The sequence below is a fragment of the Panthera pardus genome, unplaced genomic scaffold (genome assembly GCF_024362965.1).
Source record: "Panthera pardus isolate Hobbes unplaced genomic scaffold, ASM2436296v1 HiC_scaffold_3, whole genome shotgun sequence".
NCBI classification, from domain to species: Eukaryota; Metazoa; Chordata; class Mammalia; order Carnivora; family Felidae; genus Panthera; species Panthera pardus.
In genome coordinates, this window is record NW_026526876.1 from 12,672,188 (window position 1) to 12,679,075 (window position 6,888).

General features: G+C 42.9%; 1 long non-coding RNA gene across 1 annotated transcript in view; it reads right to left on the bottom strand.

The window, feature by feature from the left end:
* Positions 1 to 200: 200 nt before the first annotated feature.
* LOC109261374 (uncharacterized) overlaps positions 201 to 6,888 on the bottom strand; it is an 11,258-nt gene continuing 4,570 nt past the window's right edge. Inside the window, exons 2-3 of the long non-coding RNA XR_008418689.1 lie at positions 3,961 to 4,056; positions 201 to 2,590 (exon numbers count right to left, since the gene is read on the bottom strand). This is a non-coding gene — a long non-coding RNA (uncharacterized LOC109261374). The remainder of the gene's footprint in view (positions 2,591 to 3,960; positions 4,057 to 6,888) is intronic.

Genomic DNA, 6,888 nt, shown 5'->3' on the forward strand with positions numbered 1-6,888 from the left:
TCTTGATTTCAGCTCGGGCCATGATCTCATGGTGTGAGTTCAACCCTGCATCGGGCTCAGCAATATGAGAGTGGATGCTGCTTGGGATTCTCTCTCTCCCACTCTCTCTGCCCCTCCCCTGCTCACTCTGTCTTTCTCTCAAAATAAATAAACTTAAAAAATTGTTCAGGGGCGGGGGAATGAGGAGAACAAAGACAAGAGAACCATAATCAAAATTATATTTTCTCACAACTTGCAGCCCACTGATAAATCCCTGAGACATGCAGAGCGTGACCCTGCTCAAAGTGCTCATGGCTGCCTTAATGTTGATGTTTTGCTAGAGACTGAAAGCAACTGGCTTCACAACAGCCTGAACTCCAGGATCCCGTGACTCTTCTCTAACATGCACAAATCCCTTTAGAGACTTAGGTTATCTCTACCTTCCCCATCCCCCAAACTTAAAAGTATACAATCAGTCATTCCTTACCTTCCAAGTACAACTCTTTCTGCCAATGGGTCCTGTCCCTGTGGTATAATTAAAACACCTTTTTGCACCATAAAATGTCTCAAGAATTCATTCATGACCATTGGGCTCGATGACCCTGCATCACATAGAGATGGTGACACTAATGTGCAAAGGTGCTTAGGACGTGGCTTCCTCCTGTCCATAGCACAGTTATGGACACAGGCATGGACACGGAAGGACACCATTTTACTGAAAGAACACAGCCCAGGGTCACACAGCTGGTAAGCAGCACACTGAATCTCAAACTCTAAGCTCCTGGCCCTGTCCCCAGGGGCCACAAAGGGCTCTCCAGATGGGAAGCTGATACTGGCTTTGGGGACACTACCTTACCTCCATGAATGATCTCACCTGTTCAAGGCCCCCAATCTCTGTTCACTGCTGCTTCTTTCCTTGATCTCTGCTCCAGTTATAATTGGGGTGACCCTGGCCACCTGCTAGGCCCTCCCTGCCCAGCACACCTGGTGCTGCTAACAATATGGGTGTTGTCCCAGGGCCCCCAAGAGATAAGCTGATGAACTATTTATCTTAAAATGCTCTCATTCCTGCAGATCCCAGGAGATGCCATGAGAGTCAGCTTGGATTATTCCCCCTGTGGGGTTCATAATGTAAAGTCCAACCTAATGGGTAGGAGGGTCACATAGACAAGTGACAGATCGACCACTATTTGAGGTATTAAAAGGTCTAGGCCAATTAGAGATGATTTGGGGACCAGACAGCCTTCTCACACCAATATTTCAGGATATTCCAGGTCTGGAGACATATTTGATTATAATTTTATCATGCTCATTCAGTCAAATATAGCTCTTTTTCTTTGGGATTTCTTTATTCATATTTATAGAGGGGCTTCTCAATTACTAAACATACGGGAATTTCTAGTAAGCTTTTTAGCAGCGATTTCTAGCACATTATATTACCAAAAGATGCTCTGTGTGTTTCATTCCTCTGGAATATATTGACATTTCACGTATGGCCAAGATAAGTAGTATGAGTTTTTGTATCTGTATCCTATGTGCCTAAAGTTAATGTGTCCCCCACAGTGTTATATGTAGATGTGGACACATATATGGATATCGCTGTGGGATTTCAGATGGTTGCTAGCAAGATCTATATCTTATGGATGTTATGTCTTCTTTGAGTTAGAGAGGGTTGAAAACTCTCATTCTGCTTATGTATTTCATTGGAGTTCTGAAAGGAAGGAGAGAGCTCCGAGAAGAGGGGAAAGGGACCTGGGTTGGGAGGGACCAGAAACCAGAAGGTCTGCCAGTGTTCCAGAGAGCAGCAGTCGTTGGGATGGCATGTGGTGATGTGGTAGGTGAGAAGTGGCTTTTTAAAAAATAAAGTCACGCTGGGTGTCTGTGTTGATCTACCAGGGGTGAAGGGAGCTGATTGGTCGAGAGAGAGAGAGAGAGAGAGAGAGAGAGAGAGAGAGAGAGAGAGAATATAAAGGTTGCAGGCTGTTAAAGCAATGCTCAGAGAGTTGAAGGCTTGAACATAGATGGATCCTCCTCTGCTCCAGCTGCTACTTGTGTCCTGCTCACCTAGTGATTTATTGACCTGCTGACCAACTAACCTGTCTGAACCCCCCCACCCTACTCTAGTACTTGATCTAATCTTGGTACTGTCCCTCACCTCCTTCTTCTCCTGACACACCCCCTCCCCAATCTCACCCTTACTGAAACACCACCTCCAACTCCAATTACCACCCCACTCCATTCCCACCCCCACCTCCTCCCTGGTGCCCCTGTGCCGCCTGATACAACCAGGACATGAAGGTACAGAAGCTGTTTTGTCTGTCTACTCATGCTCTTGTGTACCAGTTACTCAAACCCAAATGTGAGTAATCATGGGACATCGGTGGATTCTTCCTTCATATTGAGTTCATTCACACTGTGGTTAAACAACAGCTTTTTCATGGGGTTCTTGATGGGAACTTCAGAAGAACTTCAGTTCTTCCTGAAGACTGAGGACCACAGGGCAGGTTTCTCCACCAGCCTGAAGTAGTTGTGGCCACAGCTGTCCACATTCTGTTCTGGGTCTGGTCTGTGCTTCTTGGACCAAAAAGATCAGCATTGACAGGATGGAAACCTGAAAAGAGTATATTCATAATGTCAAGAAGGAAGGATTTATGAAGATACTAAAAGCCTCTGAGATCTTAGTCTTCAATAGGGGCTTATATGATATGTGAATTATATCTCATTAAAATTGTTTTCAAAAATGTCACAAACTCTTATTTAATAGCATCTATGCACATTAGATTGGCTCCTGGAAGCCCTGTCAAGATCCTGATTCAAGCCATGTAAGTTTAGGGTCCATCTTAGATGTGATTTGTTTTCCTATCAGCACACTGTTCATATTTGTGAAGTTTGGTAGCCCTGGGAACAGTGGTATCTGAAGCATTGGTGTTTGTACGAGAGGGTTAAGAAGTGAAATGTCCTTTGTGCTCTGTGCTTCCTGGTTTGTTGGCTTTTAAGAACTTCTGGTCAGCCCATTCTTTGTGGTTTTGGAGGCTGCCCCTAGGTACTCTCTCCCACCTCATTGATGAGAGTTCTGAGAAGCCCAGCAGAAACTAGCTGCACCCTGCTGGGACATGTACAATAAGTAAATCACTAGCAGCGACCTGATCAGGAAGTGAAGGAGTTTGTCCTTTCTTTAGACATCTATGTGCAGAGTGTTGAATTACCCAAAGGAAAAAGTTCCCAAATGTCTGTAGGATTGTTTGAATATAAACATATACCTGGATCCCAGTGTGAATGTTTCACTTACTCATGAAAAGGCACACCTGTAGGACACCTGCGTGGCTCAACAGTTAAGTGTGTGGTTCTTGATTTTGGCTCAGGTCATGATCTCGTGGTTTGTGAGATTGAGCCCCGTATTGGGCTTTTCACTGACAGCTCAGAGCGTGCTTGGGACTCTTTTATCTCCCTCTCTCTCTGTCCCTTCACCACTTGCATGGTTCCTCTTTCTCTCAAAATACATAAACATTTTTAAAACATCAAAATCTGTACCCCCCAGGGGAGAGAGACAGGGAACACCCATAGAAATAAGTAGACTTCTTTAGATTGGCAGGCACCAGATTCATAGAGCTGGATCTGGAAAGCCCCACTAGTCTGGAATAACCCTTGTACTGAGGCAGACTCATCCCCCATGAATAACTAGTCAAAATAGAATCTATTCTGTTTCTTTTGAGACTGCAAAGGAGGAAATTTCTTGGTCGTCTTTATTAGAATTTTCCTCCTCTACCTGGGCTGCATCTTATAGATCAGTTCAGCCTTCTCTCCCTACCCATCTCTGAGTTTTGCATAAACTAACTTTTCTTGAATTTCCCACCTGCCCCTGGTCATGGCCCATGGTCTGTGAGAATGTAGTGAAGAGACTGGACAGCAACATGCAGAAGAATGAAACTGGACCACCTTCTTACACCATACACAAAAATAAACTCAAAATGAATGAAATACCTAAATGTGAGACAGGAAACCATCAAAACTGTAGAGGAGAAAACAGGCAACAACTTCTTTGACCTCAGCCACAGCAATTTCTTGCTCCACACGTCTCTGAAGGCAAGGGAAATAAGAGCAAAAATGAACAATTGGGACCTCATCAAGATAAAAAGCTTCTGCACTACAAAGGAAACAATCAACAGAACTAAAAGGCAACTGATGGAATGGGAGAAGGTATTTGCAAATGACAGATAAAGGGTTAGTATCCAAAATCTATAAGGGAGTTACCAAACTCAACACCCAAAAAGAAATAATCTAGTGAAGAAATGGGCAGAAGACATGAATAGACACTTTTCCAAAGAAGACATCCAGATGGCTGACAGACACATGAAAAGATGCTCAACATCACTCATCATCAGGGAAATACAAATCAAAACCACATTGAGATACCACACACTGGTCAGAGTGGCTAAAATTAACAACTCAGGAAACGAGATGTTGGCAAGGATGTGGAGAAACAGGAACCTCTTGCATTGTCAGTGGGAATGCAAACTGGTGCAGCTGCTCTGGAAGGCAGTGTGGAGGTTCCTCAAAAAATTAAAAATAGGACCACCCTACAACCCAGCAATAGCACTACTAGGGATTTATCCAAAGGATACAGGAGAGCTGATTCATAGGGGCACATGTACCCCAGTGTTTATAGCAATGCTTTCAACAATAGCCAAATTATGGAAAGAGCCCAAATGCCCATCAACTGATGAATGGATAAAGATGTGGGATATATATACAATGGAATACTACTTGGAAATGAGAAAGAATGAAATCCTGCCATTTGCAACAACATGGATGAATTGGAGGGTATAGTCAGAAAAAGACAGATATCATATGTTTTCACTCATATGTGGAACTTGAGAAACTTAACAGAAAACCATGGGGGAAGGGAAGGGGAAAAAATAGTTTCAGACAGGGAGGCAAACCATAAGAGATTCTTGAATGTGGAGAACAAACTGAGGGTTGATGGGGGGGAATGGGAGAGGGGGAAAATGGGTGATGGGCATTGAGGAGGGCACTTGTTGGGATGAGCACTGGGTGTTGTATGTAAGCGATGAGTCACAGAATCTACCCCCAAAACCAAGAGCACACTGTATACACTGTTAGCTGACTTGACAATAAATTTTAAAAAAAGGAGTCAATTACTAATATTAACAGCTAGACAGCTGCCAGATGTTTCAAGGGTACCCAAGACTGAGGATGGTTTACATTCATATCAATATGGCCTGCCTTTGGTGCATTTTTTAAAAATTTTTTTATTTTACTGTTTTTTTTTTAATATATGAAATTTATTGTCAAATTGGTTTCCATACAACACCCAGTGCTCATCCCAAAAGGTGCCCTCCTCAATACCCATCACCCACCCTCCCCTCCCTCCCACCCCCCATCAACCCTCAGTTTGTTCTCAGTTTTTAACAGTCTCTTATGCTTTGGCTCTCTTCCACTCTAACCTCTTTTTTTCCTTACCCTCCCCCATGGGTTTCTGTTAAGTTTCCCAGGATCCACATAAGAGTGAAACCATATGGTATCTGTCTTTCTCTGTATGGCTTATTTCACTTAGCATCACACTCTCCAGTTCCATCCACGTTGCTACAAAGGGCCATATTTCATTCTTTCTCATTGCCACGTAGTATTCCATTGTGTATATAAACCACAATTTCTTTATCCATTCATCAGTGGATGGACATGTAGGCTCTTTCCATAATTTGGCTATTGTTGAGAGTGCTGCTATCAACATTGGGGTACAAGTGCCCCTATGCATCAGTACTCCTGTATCCCTTGGATAAATTCCTAGCAGTGCTATTGCTGGGTCATAGGGTAGGTCTATTTTTAATTTTCTGAGGAACCTCCACACTGCTTTCCAGAGCGGCTGCACCAATTTGCATTCCCACCAACAGTGCAAGAGGGTTCCCATTTCTCCACATCCTCGCCAGCATCTATAGTCTCCTGATTGTTCATTTTGGCCACTCTGACTGGCGTGAGGTGATATCTGAGTGTGGTTTTGATTTGTATTTCCCTGATAAGGAGCGACGTTGAACATCTTTTCATGTGCCTGTTGTCCATCCGGATGTCTTCTTTAGAGAAGTGTCTATTCATGTTTTCTGCCCATTTCTTCACTGGGTTATTTGTTTTTCGGGTGTGGAGTTTGGTGAGCTCTTTATAGATTTTGGATACTAGCCCTTTGTCCGATATGTCATTTGCAAATATCTTTTCCCATTCCGTTGGTTGCCTTTTAGTTTTGTTGGCTGTTTCCTTTGCTGTGCAGAAGCTTTTTCTCTTCATAAGGTCCCAGTAATTCACTTTTGCTTTTAATTCCCTTGCCTTTGGGGATGTGTCGAGTAAGAGATTGCTACGGCTGAGGTCAGAGAGGTCTTTTCCTGCTTTCTCCTCTAAGGTTTTGATGGTTTTCTGGTGCATTTGATCCCCATGATCATTGTGCTGACAGCGCCTGCTCTCTTTCAGACAGTGGCCACTCAAAGACAGTGTGCATTTCCCACCAGCATGCATTTTAGTGACCTCAGTTTTGAGAGCTGAAGAAACAAATGGTATACGTTGTGGAGGCTACTTTCTAGAAAGGTTCATTTGTACAAAATTAAAGCTTCGTATATGAATTCGTGTGAATTGCATTGTGTGTGTGTTTGCTCCTAAAATACAGGTAAGTCTAGTTTTTGTAAAATGATATGTGTTCTTTTGTTTTGATGACCATATCCAGGACTTTTGTATTCTTTTAGAAGTTAATTTTCATAGTTGTTATTGATTGATTTAGGTGCAATACTCTGAAATAGGAACGTGAATTCCTTTCATTGGCTATTTGACGGGTGTAATCAAGGAACTTAAAATCTCATAGATATCATCAGAATATATAAGATCATCTGAATATGCAAATCTTTATTT